General features: G+C 45.9%; 1 protein-coding gene and 1 pseudogene across 1 annotated transcript in view; one reads left to right on the plus strand and one right to left on the minus strand.

Moving 5' to 3' along the window:
- ANXA11 (annexin A11) overlaps window positions 1–7,597 on the minus strand; it is a 53,049-nt gene extending 45,452 nt beyond the window's left edge. The window contains exon 1 of the mRNA XM_053582518.1: window positions 7,433–7,597. The gene's annotated coding sequence lies outside the window, so the exon portion shown is untranslated. The remainder of the gene's footprint in view (window positions 1–7,432) is intronic.
- Window positions 7,598–13,322: 5,725 nt separating this feature from the next.
- LOC128582092 (transmembrane and coiled-coil domains protein 1-like) lies at window positions 13,323–15,266 on the plus strand (annotated as a pseudogene).
- Window positions 15,267–16,399: the final 1,133 nt, after the last annotated feature.

Genomic DNA, 16,399 nt, shown 5'->3' on the forward strand with positions numbered 1-16,399 from the left:
GCACACAGTGGCCCCAACTAAAAACTATGCGTTTGGCAGCCCTGCCTAGGTGCTAGGCAGGGGCCCATCCCGCAGATGTGGAAGTGACCCATCCTGGCCATGCAAGTAAGGGAGCCACCTAGACCAGTGTTTTTCAACCTTTTTTATCTCACGGCACACTTGAACCTATAGCTAAACTCCCACGGCACGCTTAAATTATGTTGATCAAAAAAAAGGAGTAAAATGGGCGGCGCCTGTGGCTCAGTCGGTAAGGCGCCGGCCCCATATACCGAGGGTGGCGGGTTCAAACCCAGCCCCGGCCAAACTGCAAAAAAAATAGCCGGGCGTTGTGGCGGGCGCCTGTAGTCCCAGCTACTCGGGAGGCTGAGGCAGGAGAATTGCCTAAGCCCGGGAGTTGGAGGTTGCTGTGAGCTGTGTGACGCCACGGCACTCTACCGAGGGCGATAAAGTAAAACTCTGTCTCTACAAAAAAAAAAAAAAAGGAGTAAAAAAAAACTGTGTTTGTGCTTTGAATTTCTTTCAAAAATAATTAATTATCTTTAAAATTTTTCGAGGCACACCGGTTGAAAATCACTGAGACGCTACTAAACAAAGTATACAAAGTGTACCTAAGCCCAGTAACATCAGCACAACCTGGGCACCTCTTACAAATTAAAATGCTCAGGTCATATCACAGACCTCCTAAATCAGAACCATATGGGGTGCGGTCCCAGAATCTGTGTTTTAGCAAGCCTTCCTTGTTATTCTTCTATAAGCTCAAGTTTGAAAACCACAGCCCTAGAGAATGCTGGGAGGAATGTTTCATAAAGAACTTGGTGCCTGAACAACCTCATGGAAACAACCCGGACGCTGATTTCTAAAGAGAGGGAGAGAGAAAAGCTTCTCCATTCATTCCCAACCAAACCTGAATCTTGACACAGCTAAGATGGGGAAGAAAAATGAGACAGTTAACCAAGACAGCAAAAATCTGGAAAGGAAAGAAATAACAACCACATTACTATAAGTAACAAACAAGATACAAGGGATAAAATCAAGTATATCTAGTAGGTGAACGGTTTGCATTCCTCTCCCTAGGACCAAATTAGGTTTGTTGCTGTTACCACAGCCTCTGCCTTCCTTTCTCTTCTAATCAGTCATGCGCTGATTATAAGAGAAACACATTTCTTTTTAAGTGAAAATGAAAAGATTTAAACCTGAGTTGGGCAAAGACACGCCAAAGAAAAACCAGAGATGAAAATATTATAAACATGTGGAGTTTTTGACAACACTGCCTCAGTAAGCCAAGGGTTTTTCCCCAGCATTTTTCTAGCCATTTGCCTTTATCTACAAGATAAAGGTGGTTCCTGTATGGGGGGGCAAGACTTGGAGAATGAACTACTCACTAGGATCTCAGGATACAACAATGTTCAGGCCATTCCAGTCTGTTGAGATAGGTTAAGTGACTTAAAACACAAGCATAGAGAACAGCATACAACTTAGGGGCCGGGTCTTTATAGCTGACATTTGGCCCAGGGAAAATTTTTGTGTACTAACTACTTTGTCATCTTCCTTGCAGAAGAGAGAAAGCTCCTAATGCTGTTTCAAATGAGGAAGGAAACATTTAAGTGCAAGTCAGAGCGGCTCGTCTCCTTGGACCTAAAGGAAGAGGGCAGGAACTGCAAAGAGAAAGGAGGTTCCTGGTCACAGCTCTGGAGTCTGCGGGCAAATCTAATTTTATCTCTCCTAAAAACGTGGCTATCTTGGGGACCATCAGGACAGTCATGAGCTGAGAAGTCATACGGGATTACATTACTCCATGTGAGCCCAAGCAGAAACTAACAGGGGTACGGCTTGAATGCCCTTGACTGATACCTTCCTCTCAATTTCTGAGCCTTTCATTTACTTGATTTATAAAATGCACTTATTGGCAGAGTGTGGTGGCTGACATCTGTAATCCCAGAACCTTTGGGAGGTCAAGGCAGGAGAGCAGTTTGAGACCAGCCTGGACAACACAGCAAGATCTTATCTTTGCAAAAAAAATTTTAAATTAGCCAAGGCATGGTGGTGCGCACTGTAGTCCCAGCTACTCAGGAAGCTGAGCCAGGAGGACTGCCTGAACCTCGGAGTTGGAGCCTACTATCAACTATGACCACACTACTACACTCCAGCCTGGGTAATAACAGAGCAAGACTCTCTTAAAAATATGTATATATATATATATATATGTATATATATATATAAAATATATATATATTAATATATATTAAAATATATATATATAAATATGTATATATATATATATATATATATATATGAGGGTTTTTGATATACCTCTCAGAATCTGACAGATGGGTAAGCACGGATATGAAGGGCAAGCTCAAGATAATAGATACATCAAAGTTTGTCCCACCGAGAATATAAATTTTATTTTATTTTATTTTATTTTATTTTATTTTTTGAGACAGAGTTTCATTTTGTCGCCCTTGGTAGAGTGCTGTGGCCTCACAGCTCACAGCAGCCTCAAACTCTTGGGTTCAAGTGATCCCCTTGCCTCGGCTCCCAAGTAGCTGGGACTACAGGTGCCCACCACAATGCCTGGCTATTTTTAGAGACAGGGTCTCGCTCTGGCTCAGGCTGGTCTTGAACTCATAAGCTCAGGCAATCCACCCGCTGTGGCCTCCCAGAGTGCTAGGATTACAGACATGAGCCACCGTGCCTGGCCATAAATTTTCTTCTTTCATGCACATGAAACATTTTAATATTGATCATGTTCATATAAATCAATATTAATATTGATCATGGCCACAAAGAAAATTTAATATTATAAGTATCATAAAAATGTCAACTCTTTCTAAACAAACACATTTAACAAGGTCCTTACAGGTTATTTATTACAATACTGTTTCGAGTCAATAAAAACAGTTAATGATTTCAATACGCATTGATAAGGGAACAGATGAATAAATTATCATAACTCTGAACTATACAACATTCCATAGCTGCCGTTGACTTGGAATAACTTTAACCCAGAGTTGCCATGCATGATACATAAGTCAAAAACAAAAGGTGTCCAGCATGAACCCATCTTATGAAAGAAAATTTTCAAGTGTCTGTGAGCACAGAGAGAGGTGGGGAGGGATGTCATCTGCGGACTATCCAAATGCTACCTGCTGCAGTAGAAAGGAAGCAGGAGGGTAGCTGAGGAAACAGAATCAAATACTCATCAATGATGTCCTCTCCCTTCAAAGCCAGTATATCAAAGCCTAGCTATCCATGCTGCCCCAAATCCTCACCTCCTGCTACTCCTCACCCATGCTTTCCAATCTGGCTTCTTCTCCCATCACCCCATCAAAACAGCCACAGCTAAGGGCAGCAATGCCACCGCTGACCACTCCATCCTACTAAAGTGGACTCATCTGGCTTCTATGATACAACTCTGCCCTGGCTTTGTGAGTTCATTAGTGAGTACCCACAATTTGCCCAGCCCTGTGCTGTGTGGACAAAAAGAGAGCCACCTCCTTTCACCCTACCCTCAGTCCCCTGGACTTGACTATCTTTTTCTCATCTCTTTATAGGCTCATCTTCCTTTACTCAGCCATCTAACATGAGTTCTTCAAGAGCACCATGCCCTTGACTTTTCAGTAGAAACAAAAGCTAGACTAAAATGTCTAACCTAGACCTCTCCTGAGCCCCAGACCCATCAGCCTATTTGTTACCTCAAATTTAACAGGTCCAAAGCCCAATCCATGATCTTCCCCACCCTTTAAACCTGGTTCTCTCATCCAGTGTCCCAAGTCTCAGGGACATCCAGGGGAACAAGGGTAGGGTGAAAGGAGGTGGCTCTCCTTTTGTCCACACAGCACAGGGCTGGGCAAACTGTGGGTACTCACTAAGGAGGAGTTCAAAGGAAACACGCCTTTTCACCTACTTCCTAAAAATAGCCATGACCTTTTTGGTGACCATAGCAAGCTCACATCTGCTATTACCAGCCCCACTCATACACAACCTTTTCCCCTAGAGACGCCACTGCCCAGGCTGACTGCACCATATGCTGCCCTGCCTCCTTGTCAGCAGCCCCTGTGTTTCTCCTCTCTTATCTTACTGTATGTCAAACCAGCCTCCCCCTGCCAGGTGTTAGGGCAGCAGTTCTCAAACTGTGGGTCGCAACCCCTTTGTAACAATGAAAATACATCCTGCATATCAAATATTTACATTACGATTCACAACAGTAGCAAAATTACAATTATGAAGTAGCAACGAAAATAATTTTATGGTTGGGGGTCACCACAACATGAGGAACTGTATTAAAGGGTCGCAGCATTAGGAGGCATTAGGAAGGTTGAGAACCGCTGTGTTAGGGAGAGGGGGCACCTGATTTTCCTATCAACTTCCTCCTTTTTTTTCTGCTAAGGCCAGAAAATCAGACACCAAGCAATCACAGAGCCAAGCCTCCACCAACACATGCTCTACTCCCAGCTTCATGGTTCCTTGCAGTAACACACCCACAATATCAACAATGTCATCTCCACCCCTAACAGACCCCAGGCCCCTTTGCAAACATTTTCTCATCTGATTCTCCATTTGAGGCAGCCATTTTACCATCCAGAACACTGGGGCCCTGTGTGGCTAAATGGCATGCCCTAGGTTACCCAGCACAGATGGGAACTCTGTCCCCCAACTCCTATGATGCCCCCCCCCATTTACTTCTTTATATCCATGTAGGCAAGGCCAGCTATGATTCAGGTCACTGTTCAGGCTATACTATTAAGATCCTGCCTAATAACAACCAACTATGTGACTATCAGAACTTTATTTCATGGGTTAGGGTCAGTAAGCCTAATTGTAGAATAGTTTCAGTGGTTATTAGAAAGTTTCACTGTTTCAACAACTATTAAAATTGCAAACTGCCACTAAGAAAACCCCAGTTTCTTCAATTACCCTAAGAGCTTTCCTATCTAGGTATCACTCAAAATTCCTGATATCCCAGTGGGATCAGAGGATGTTGTAAAGGAAAAAAAAAAAAAAAAAACCTGTAGAGTCTGTCCCCTTTGCTATGCTTGTGAATCACACCTACACAAACTCTCTCCCCTGTGTGCTCCCTACAGGACCAAGTGCCAGGAACTGCTTCAGGCTTAAGAGGGAAGATGGCAGCAAAGAGAAAGAATGGGGTGAATCCAGAATGGAAGAGAGGGCGCTCTAGAGAGGTCCTGGGCCCTCTGAAGGTCCAGCACTTGACTTGGATTTGGTTTCCACATTTGCCTTCTGCCCACCGGGTTTCATTTCTCTGTTCTGCATTGAGTTCCCAGGAAGAACCTACACGAAGCTATTCTGTCTCACCTCTCATTCCTGTCATCCCAATCCATCCACCACCTTCCCTAACCACGTGACCAATGCATCACTAATTCTGGCCTTCTAGACACAGCCATCTAAAATGGGCTCTTTCCATCACCCTGTCCTGGCTACATAAAAGCATCAGATGTGGTTCCTCATGGAGTCTCTGGATTCATTACCACCTCACCCCTCCCACTTTTCTCTGTCGATTCAAACCCAGCCTTCTAAGTCCAATATTCTAACTACAGGGAAACCACTTCCCTGGCCTCCCTCTTTCATTCAGCTAACACTTCCTGAGCACCTACATCAGACAAGGCCCAATAAGTGCTTCAATAGACTAAGAGATGAGTCAAAAACAGCCTCCACCCTCCAGAGACAGAGGAAAGGACAGAAACAAGCCACGTGGCCATGCAAACACTACACAAGGCGAGTCCTGCAATCTGGGTCAGTGCTGGAGGAGTGAGAGAGGAGGGGTGACTGAGCTCAGAGTACACCATGTCCCTCCTGCAGGGGAGCAGGCCCCAGGAGGACTCCCAGGAAGGGGGTTGAAACCTTGGTAAACTGGGGGAAGAAGACCATTCTAGGACAGAGCAACCTGTGATAAGACAGTTCAGGAGGAGGATGTTCAGGAGGACAACAGTTCAGTTGTGCCTGACCTTTCACTGTGTGAAGGGAGAAATAGCTACTATTATTATTCATTGGCATTTACATCTGTTCACTGTATGAACAACTTTACCCACTTCATGCCTAATCTGCGTGACACTCACCTGGGACACACAAGTATGGTGCATTGGTCGCCCCCTGTTCTGACTGGTCAGTACTGAGCACCACGTGGTTGTCGAGATACAGATACATATTTTTTTTTACACACTGAATTCTTACAAGCCTGTGAGGTAGGCATTATTATTTTCCCCATTTTACAGATGAGGAAACCAAAACACTGAGACTAGTCAGAAATGAGATCAGGAAGGTGTGCAGAAGCCCGAAGTGGCGAGTACCCAACACCAGGCCAACAATCTGCCCTGGCACTTCACCTGGCCTCTGGTCAGGAACACCTCTAGCATAGACAATGCCTCGAGGGAAGAGGCCCCACTAATCCTCCTGGAATCACCAACAATTGACTGCAGCAAGAAAGGAATAAAGAGACATCAGAGAGCCAGGCAGAGGTGAGCATCACGGGGAAGGGTGGGCAGGGCTCACACCCACAGCTCCACTTCAGAGATACAGGGAGCTGAAGGGCAGGCTACCATGGATACCAGGGTCTGTCTCCAGACACCCAGCCTCCACACAGAGGTCACTGATTAGAGGAGCAGAGACAGGAATGCTCTGGGCAGACTGTTCCAGCTTAAGCTGGCACTGACTGGCTTAACTTTTCGCCTCCCAAGTCTCTAGATGAGGATCTTCACGTCTCTCCTTTAAACCAACAGATCAGGTTTATAAGCTTTCAGGCCAGAGCCCATGGGGAGATACACGTCCAAGAATCACTCTCTGAAACTGGGGGTGTTGGAGAAGGGGGTAAAGCAGGGAAGAGAAACACAGCACCTAGGACGGATCACCCACCCCACCCCCGTTCCCCAATACTTGAGAATTCTTTACAAATAAACTGCAACCGTTGCAGCACCAAAGAATTTTCGCCCTCCCAGTTCCGGGAGAAAGTTCGTGAAGGCAGCCTTCACTACTTGCTCTCCTCAGCACAAGCCCTGCCCGGAAGGGCAAACACACTCTGGAGAACTCAGCTGGCTCAGAGTCGCCATGGCCACTGGCCATCATCCCTCACACTGGCCAGTCGCCTTCTGGTCGCAGGTTCACTGGCCCCAGCCGGCTGCGATCCGCGCCCCCGACCCTACCCAGGCTAGGTCTGAGCGCTTGACTTCTGACCACCCCGGACACAAGGGACCCAGAGAATGCACTCCGACCCCACAGGGAAGACAGCCCCCAAAGCTGCCGCTGACCGAGTCGGGCAGCCCGGTGGACAGAGGACACAGTCCGCCACCTCCTTCGCCCGCCCCAGTTGCGCGCAACCAGGAAGCTGCAGGCTTGGGCCAAGAGCCGGCGCAGGGCAGCCCCGGGCCTTACCCGTGGGGACCGCAGCAAACTGCCGCCGCTTGGGACCCTCTCTCACCTGGCCACGAGGGCGGGAGACGCGAGCGGCCACACAGATGTGGGCAAAAGCGGGCGTTCCGGGCACAGCGCTTTAGTTCAGCCCGGACCTGGTTCCCACTCGGGTCGTCCCAGAGCTCAGAGCACTCGGGACCCGCGGGCGCCGCAGCCGTCAGGGCGGGGCCGGAGGTGGGGCCCACTTGGCGGAAAACTCCGCAGGCGTGGCCGCCACCCCGCTCCAGGGGCGGGGCGGGGCAGGGATAAGGCGGGGCCTGAATGCAGCTCCGCCCACAGGTGAGCGCCTGGCCTGCAAGCCAGAGGGGAACCGCCTCCGCCCTCTGGAGAAGGAAGTCTGGTGCCTTCCGCTTGCTCTGGGGCAGTGGTGGGCCGGGGCGGGAATGTATGGGACGGGTCAAAGAGGTCACAGGCGCTCAGAGGTCCTCCAGCCACCAAAACCCCTACTCGTGCAGGGTCTTGGGCCGCATTCTTCCTCCTGGGAGGAAGGCATTTCCCAAACCTTCTCCAGCCCTGCATGCTTTGTTGATGACTCTCCTTAAGGCAAGGAAAATTTTCTGCCTTAAAAAGGTCACACAGTATGGAAGGAGGGCAGAGGGAAGTAGATTTATAGTGGAGAAACCTGAAAAACCACCGCAGCCAGGAGATCAAGGTCAACATTAACAGGGATAAATCATATTGATAGAGTGTACAGGTTGTGGTCTTATTCCCCAAAACACCTTACTCCAGGTGTTTGTCATCGTGAGAAAACATCAGACAAATACCAATTGAGCGACGTTTTACAGAATAAGTGACCAGTACTCCCTCCTCAAAACTGTCAAGGTCATCCAAAACTAGGACAGTCTGAGACATTGTCACAACAAAGAGGAACCTACGGAGATATGAAAGCTAAAGGCAAAGTAGTATCCTGGAAAACGGACAGTAGGTAAAAACTACAGACATCTGCATAACATATGGACTTTAATTAATAATAAATGCACCAACATTGATTCATTTATTGTAGCAAAAACACCATACTAATACGTTAATAATAGGAGAAACCCAGATTTATGAGAGCTCCCTGCATTATTTTCTCAATTTTTCTTTAAACCTCAAATTATTCTCAAAGTTTATTTTTGTGGAAAAAAGTTTTGACATGCAATATATACATATATGGTAGTTATAAAATATTAAAATAATAAATAATTCAGATTAGCTTTTCACTTCCTTTAGGTGTGTCCTTCCAGATCTCTCTCTCTAAAGTACACTCTGCCTGTGAATGTGTGTGTCTATTTACATAAATGTATTGTTTACAAAACAGTGCTGTAGTATTTTTCAACAACGCAGTGGGGTTTTGGTTTGGGGAGGTATTTTTTGAGACAGAGTCTTAGTCTGTTGCCCTCAGCACTCAGCAGAGTGCTGTAGCGGCACAGTTCACAGCAACCTCAAACTCTGGCTTAAGTGATTCTCCTGCCTCAGCCTCCGGAGTAGTTGGGACTACAGGCGCCCGCCACAACACCCAGCTATCTTTCTGGTTGCAGCTGTCATTGTTGTCTAGCAGACCGGGGCCAGGCTCTAACCGGCCAGCCTCAGTATATGTATCTGGTGCCCCACTCACTGAGCTATGGGTGCCAAGCCAACAGCGTGGTTTCTTATTCTCTTTATTTTGGATGGTATTTCCAGGCAAAATAGAAAGTATTTTTCAACAACGTGATTTCCTATTCTCTTTATCTTGGATGGTCTTCGCATGCAAGATAGGAAGATTCAGGTCTATTGGGTGCGACGGTGTGCACAATTGTGGACATCACCATTTATTGCTTAGCTACTTTCTGAAGGGCATTCAGATTACTGCCTGGCTGGGGGTATTCCAAATAAGCTACTTATTTGCATTTTAAAGCCCCAACGAATTCTAAGAGCCCTACTGTCTGGGGCTGGAGAGAAGGCTTTGGCCTCAACCCTGCCCAGGCAGGCCTGCAGGCTCTGGCTGGGAAGCACACCCTTGTGCAGCCCTGCTAAGGCCCCACAAGGGGCTCTAGGAACACACACAACCCCAGGCGTGGCTCTTTCAGGGATGCATAGCATTTTTTGGACATGAGTGGACTGGCCAGGGTGAAACTCAAGTCAAAGGCTCCAGAGTGGCTCCAAGAAAACGCCCCTTGGAACAGAAGAGAAGGGGAGGGTCAGAGGTACCAGGAAAGACTCTCCCAGGGTGAGACACCCTGGTGGGGGCACCCGCCGCGGCACAGGAGCTGCTGGTACTCGAAGTGCAGGGGTGAAGCCACCAGGAAACCTGTGTGGAGTCCTCAAGCAAGCTATAGTCAGCCAGCACTCTCTGGGGTGGGGATTCGGGGGTAGAGGGGAGTACTGGTCTGAGAAGGTCACCTGGAACAAACCCAGCCCCTCTACCTGAACAACCGAGCCCGGTCTCTTGTCTACAGCAGCAGCAAAGGCAAAGCTTCTTTGAATGGCCTACTTTTCTCCGCGGCGGAGAATGCTTCTTTGATACTATGTTAAAAAATAATAAATCATTTAGGGTGGAATTCCTCCTGTAAATAGCGCACACTTTCCTGAGTCAGAGCTCTTCAAGGCCAGAATGGTGAATAGGTACTACTGTGCTTACAATGTTATAATTTTCAACCATTTATTTTCAACAAACATGTGGAGCCCCAACTAAGTGCCAGCAAGATTTTAGTGACTGAGGGACGTACTGCAGACGGCCTGAGCCAACGTCCTGGTCCTCGAGGTCAGCTGGCAGGGAGTCACCGCTCCAACGCCTCCAGAGAACACAGTGTAAGGGAAAAGATGATAAACTCCATGCTCCAATGCCTGGGTTCTGGTTCTGATTCTGACATTTCCAAGTGGTGTGTCCTCTGAGCCTCAGCTTTCTCACTTATAAAATCTTCAAAATGACCTATAAAAACTTGTAAAATAATCTCTGTCTGCTTCATTGCTTCTTGGTGATACTGGAATTTCGTCTCAGTGATTTGGAGAATAATCCACCGACCACAGATCAGTGGTAAGACAAGATTTATTTTACAGAAAAGAATGCAAAAACACCAAAGCTCCTGGCAGAGAGAAACAACTCAAGTAGGGGGGAAAAGCTCTCTCTGGACTCTTTGTCCAGGGGTATAGATCTGGTTGCATGGGTCTCCTGTAGTTACATTTAGTGTGTGCACGGGTCCTCTTTAGTTACATTTAGCCAGGTCTCTGTAGTTACATTTGGCCTGCAGGAGTCCTCTGTAGTTACATTTGGCTAGGACTGATAAGAAATGGACACAACCCCTTTGGTTCCCAGGCCTAGGAAACCTACACGAAATTGACCAGGCCTGGGAAATGGGGGGGTTGGGGGGGTTACCCTGTTAAGCTGCAAGGCACTGGTGTCTCCCCAGCAGTGGTCTGGCCTCTCTGGCTTCTGGAGCCACCTGCAGCCCCCCCACCCCTGCTACTTGCCAGCCCACTGGTTCCTCTGTCAGCTGCCCCTGCACCAACACCGCCAGGGCAGAAGCAGCAGCTCTGCCCCTCAGCTCCACCCAGTCACTGTATCATCAGGACTGATAACAATCCTCAAAAAACGTAAAGTGCCTTATGTATTAAAAAAAAAAAAAAAAAGGTCACAGGCTCAATAGTACAGTATTATAATCTTTCTTAGGCTGATTTCATTCAGCAGACAAGAGGTGAGTAGTATAACCAAGTAATAGGCCCTGTGCTTGGTGCCCTGGATAAAGAGAGTAGAAAACTCCTTTGCTCTTAACACAGCTTGTAAATAGAAAAATAAATAAATCATAAATGCCACACAATAAAGGCTTGCAAAGAAGATCCCTGGGGTAGGTGAGAGGACAGGATCCAGAAAGGCTTTTGATCAGTCTCACCAAACTTTACAAAGAACTGACTTTTCATGTTTTAAGTCATTTTAGTTCTTTTTTATAAAAAAATTATCCTTCTGCTTTTCTTGGGTTTATGCTAGTGTACTTTTTCTGGTTGGTAGAGTTGAACATTAGAATCATATGTTTTCAAAATCTTTTGTTTTCTAATCAATGTATATGATTATAAATCTCCCTCTAAATCCTGCTTTAACTGCATATCACACATTTTAATATGCCATTCTTGTGTTGTTTCTTAGTTATAAATATTTTTGATTTTTCATTTAGGATTTTCTCCTTAGTGCGCAGATTATTTTTAAGTGTTTTTTCCATTTTTGTTATTTTCAAGCATATGCCTTTTAAAATAACAGTCATTTTGTCATTGACATCTAACTTTAATGCTTGGAGATGAGAAAATGTGCACTTTTAGAATTTGCTGAAACTTCTTTTAGGTAGAGTGCTGTGGATCATAGCTCACAGCAACCGCAAACACTTGGGCTTGAATCATCCTCTTACCTCAGCCTTGGGAGTTGCTGGGACTACTAACTTGCACTTCTCCTGGCTAGTTTTTCTGTTTTCAGTAGAGACAGGCTCTCCCTCCTGCTCAGGCTAGTCTCAAATTCCTGAGCTCAAGCAATCTACCTGCCTTGGCCTCCCAGAGTATTAGGATTATAGGTGCCAGGCACCCCACAGCCTTTTACCTCATTTTTTTTCAGAAATACTTCTTTTAGCATTAAAAGTTACACATTGCTAGCTGAAAGTATATGCAAATTTGGAAGTCTATAGAACAATAACTCCCTATTCTCCAGATGTTTTCAACTATACATCAAAGGACGTTTCCTGAGATATTTGCCTTTGATTCGTAGATCCATGTGTTTACTTTCTTTATCCTGAAGTTAAGTATCTCAAAGAGAAATTTAATTCACTTTTACCACAATTTTCTGTTTACGATGATTTTAGGTTTACTGTGGTGAAAATATTAAAACTATATAGTGGATACATAAAAATCACTATCATTGCTCAGAAAATATATATATTGGTTCATGTGTCATATTTACTTTTAGACAAACAGTAAGCATTTTCTCCACTTTATAGATGAAAAAACCTGACACTCCAAAAGCTTCATTAACAAACTGAAGGTCACATAGGTGACTGCTGCCACAAATTCGGTCGGGATCAGTTTGACTCTAAAGCACAAACTCAAGCTCATAACCACAGATCTACTCTAATTCTTATACTCCATATTATTGGCTTCCTACCAATCAATGGTGGGCAGTTCAGAGATCATTCTGATCTTAATGGGCTGAAGGTCACATACAGCCAGAAATTCAATTTCAATCAGTTTCACTAGTAAAGCTCCAACTCAGCTCATAACCACAGATGTACTATAATTCTTGTACTCCCTTGGCAGCATGCCAATGTGGGTTGGTTCAGAGGTCATTATGATTGCTATCGTTTCATCATTATGGTCTCTGAACCCCCTATGGTTATACACCTATTAAAAGTGATCCCCCAAAATATACTTTTACGATGCTTTTAGTTTTTTCCTTAATTATTGAAAAAATAATTGCAAACAAGTATGCAAACACGTTTTATTCTTACTCATGAAAGGAAACTTATAATTTTACATCATTCTTTTTCAAAGTTTTTTTTTTTTACATTGAAATTTACACATTACTGGCCTCGCGCGTCACTGGCCCGGCGGAGGTTGTGGGCGGTGGCGGCAGCGGCAGGGGCGCGCGCTCTCTCTCCCTGGCGCGGGTTCACTCTCCCCTGCCCGGGAGGGGGGAGAGTCTGAGAGGGGGGATGGACCCGGAGCCTGAGCTGGAGCGACGGCTCTGTCAGAGACGCCAGCTGCTCCTTTCCTCCCCATCGTTTTTCCTAAAAGGATTCTTGTACACCTTAGAAGTGCTTGAGGAAGAGTGACGAAGACAGGCAGGAAGCCTCCGTCTCACAGCTGCATGTGTAGTCACTGTTGAAGCAAATGCCTACCTAATTTGAGAGTCTTGGTATGTTTAAAAGGTTTTAAGTTTGCAAATAAGCATATTAAGTCTACTGATGGAGCCTTCAGGCAGTGAACAGTTATATGAGGATCCTGATCCTGGAGGCAGTTCCCAAGATGCAGAGGCCAGAAAGCAGACAGAATCAGAACAAAAGTTGTCTAAAATGACCCACAATGCTTTGGAGAACGTTAATGTGATTGGCCAAGGCTTGAAGCACCTCTTCCAGCACCAGTGCAGGAGGTCATCAGTGTCTCCACATGATGTGCAGCAGATTAAGACAGATCCAGAACCTGAGATGGATTTGGAAAGCCAGAACACATGTGCTGAGATTGATGGTGTCCCCACCCACCCTACAGCTCTGAATCATGTCCTGCAGCAGATTCAAGTGCCACCCAAGATGAAGAGAGGGACAAGCTTACATAGTAGGAGGGGCAAGCCAGAGACCCCAAAAGGAAGTCCCCAAATCAACAGGAAATCTGGCCAGGAGATGACAACAGTTATGCAGTCAGGCCGACCCAGGTCTTCATCAACGACTGATTCTCCCAGTAGCTCTTCTATAATGGAAATAGCTTGTGCTGCTGCTGCACGTCTACCAGGAGAGGAAGGCACTACAGAGCAGATGGAGCAGTTGGAAGTGAGCAGCCTTGCCCAGACTTCAGTGCAGTGGCCTCCAGTACTGATGGCAGCATCCACACAGACACTGTGGATGGTACACCAGACCCGCAGCTCACAAAGGCTGCCATGGCTCACCTGCAGCAGAAGATCCTGAAGCTTACAGATCAAGATTGCGCAAACAGCATGGGATGATAACGTTGCTGAGTACTTGAACTTGCCAACAGTGCAGACAAGCAGCAGGCCGCCCATATCAAGCAGGTCTTTGAGAAGAAGAACCAGAAATCTGCCCAAACCATCCTACAACTGCAAATGAAGCTTGAGCACTACCACAGGAAGCTCCAAGAGGTGGAGCAGAATGGGATCCCCCGGCAGCCAAAGGATGTCTTCAGGGACATGCACCAGGGTCTAAAGGATGCGGGAGCAAAAGTGACTGGCTTCAGCGAAGGTGTGGTGGATAGTGTCAAAGGTGGATTTTCCAGCTTCTCCCAGGCCACTCATTCAGCAGCAGGGGCTGTGGTCTCAAAGCCCAGAGAGATTACCTCACTGATTCGGAACAAATTTGGTAGTGCAGACAACATCCCTAACCTAAAGGACTCTTTAGAGGAAGGGCAAGCAGATGATGGGGGCAAGGCTTTGGGGGTGATTTCAAACTTTCAGTTAAGCCCAAAATATGGTAGTGAGGAGGATTGTTTTAGTGCCACTTCAGGCTCAGTGAGAGAACAGCACCCTGCAGGCATCGCTATAGGAGCACCAGCTCCCAAACAAACACCCTGGACATGCAGAGCTCAGGATTTGATGCACAACTACACAAGATCCAGGAGATCCAAGAAACCCAGGCCAGACCAGAGGAATCCTTTGAGACCCTCAAGGAACATTACCAGAGGGACTATTCCTTCATAATGCAGATGTTACAGAAGGAGCAATATAGACGTGAACGATTAGAAGAGCAACTAAATGACCTAACGGAGCTCCACCAGAATGAAATCTTGATCTTGAAGCAGGAATTAGCCAGCATGAAAGAGAAAATCGCCTAACAGGAGATTTTCCTATGAACAGGCAGGGACGTCAGGACGCCCTGGAGGCGTGCCAGACCCACATCTCCAAGATGGAGTTGCAGCAGCAGCAGCAGCAGGTGGTACAGCTAGAAGGGCTGGAGAATGCCACTGCCCACAAACTCCTGGGCAAACTCGTCAACATTCTCCTGGCTGTCACGGCAGTCCTCTTGGTCTTTGTCTCCATGGTGGCCAACTGCACGGTGCCCCTCATGAAGACTCACAACAGGACGTTCAGCACTGTATTCCTTGTGGTTTTTATTGCCTTTCTCTGGAAGCACTGGGACGCCCTCTTTAGCTATGTGGAGTGGTTCTTTTCATCCCTCAGATGATGCTGGCACAAGAAGGCAGAGCTTCCTCCCTTCTGGCAAATGCATACAGCAGAGAATTAGACAGCACCGTACCTACTCTGAAGTTTTCTTCAACAACAAAAGAGTTGAGTGAATCTGTTTACATTTAGAATAATGTGTTTTTTTTTTTTCTTCGAGAGACACAATTGCAATAGGAAATAGGTCCTGAACCATGAAGGGAAACTATATCAGACCTCCCTATTCTCCAGATATTTTCAACTATCAACCAATGGCATTTCCTGAGACATTACCCTTTGATTTCTCAAATCAATATGCGTACTTTCTTTATCCTCACATCAAGTATCTAAAAGAGAAATTTTACTCTAAAGCTCAAACTCAAGCTCATAACCACTGACCTACTATAGTTCTTATGTTCTGTATTATTGGCTGCATACCAATAGTGAAGGTTCAGAGATCATTTCTTCTGATCCATAGGTACACCCGTTGCAATTAATTCTCCCAAGTATACTTGTACAGTTTTCGTAGTTTTTCTGGATTATTTAAAAAATAATGGCAAACAAGTATACAAACACAATGTATTCATACTCATAAATGGAAACTCTACACTTTCACATTATTTTTTTTCTGAAATAGTTCTTAATAATCACTATTGTTATGTCACACATTATAGAAATTGGTTCCTATGTAATATTTCATTTTTGACATACAGTAAGCATTTCCTCCCATTTACAAATGAAAAAACAGACACTTTAAGAGCTTCCTTAAGGGGCTGAATGAAGGTCACCCAAGTGATTGCAGCCAGAAATTCAATCTGGACCATTTTGACTGTAAAGCTCAAACTCAAGCTCATAACCACGAATCTACTATAATTTTTGTACTGCATATTATTGACTGCATGCCAATGGGGAGTGGGTTCAGAGTTCACAGTGATCCCTGAAACACCCCCCAGTAGTATGCACTTGTTGAGAGTTATTCTCCAGGCTCAGCACCCATAGCTCAGTGGTTAGAGTGCCAGCCTCATGCACTGGGGCTGGTGGGTTTGAACTCAGCCTGAGCCTACTAAACAACAAAAAATAGCCATGCGTTGTGGCAGGCGCCTGTAGTCCCAGCTACTTGGGAGGCTGAGACAAGAGAATTGCTTAAGCTTAAGAGTT

Source organism: Nycticebus coucang, chromosome 3 (assembly GCF_027406575.1).
Source record: "Nycticebus coucang isolate mNycCou1 chromosome 3, mNycCou1.pri, whole genome shotgun sequence".
NCBI lineage: Eukaryota > Metazoa > Chordata > Mammalia > Primates > Lorisidae > Nycticebus > Nycticebus coucang.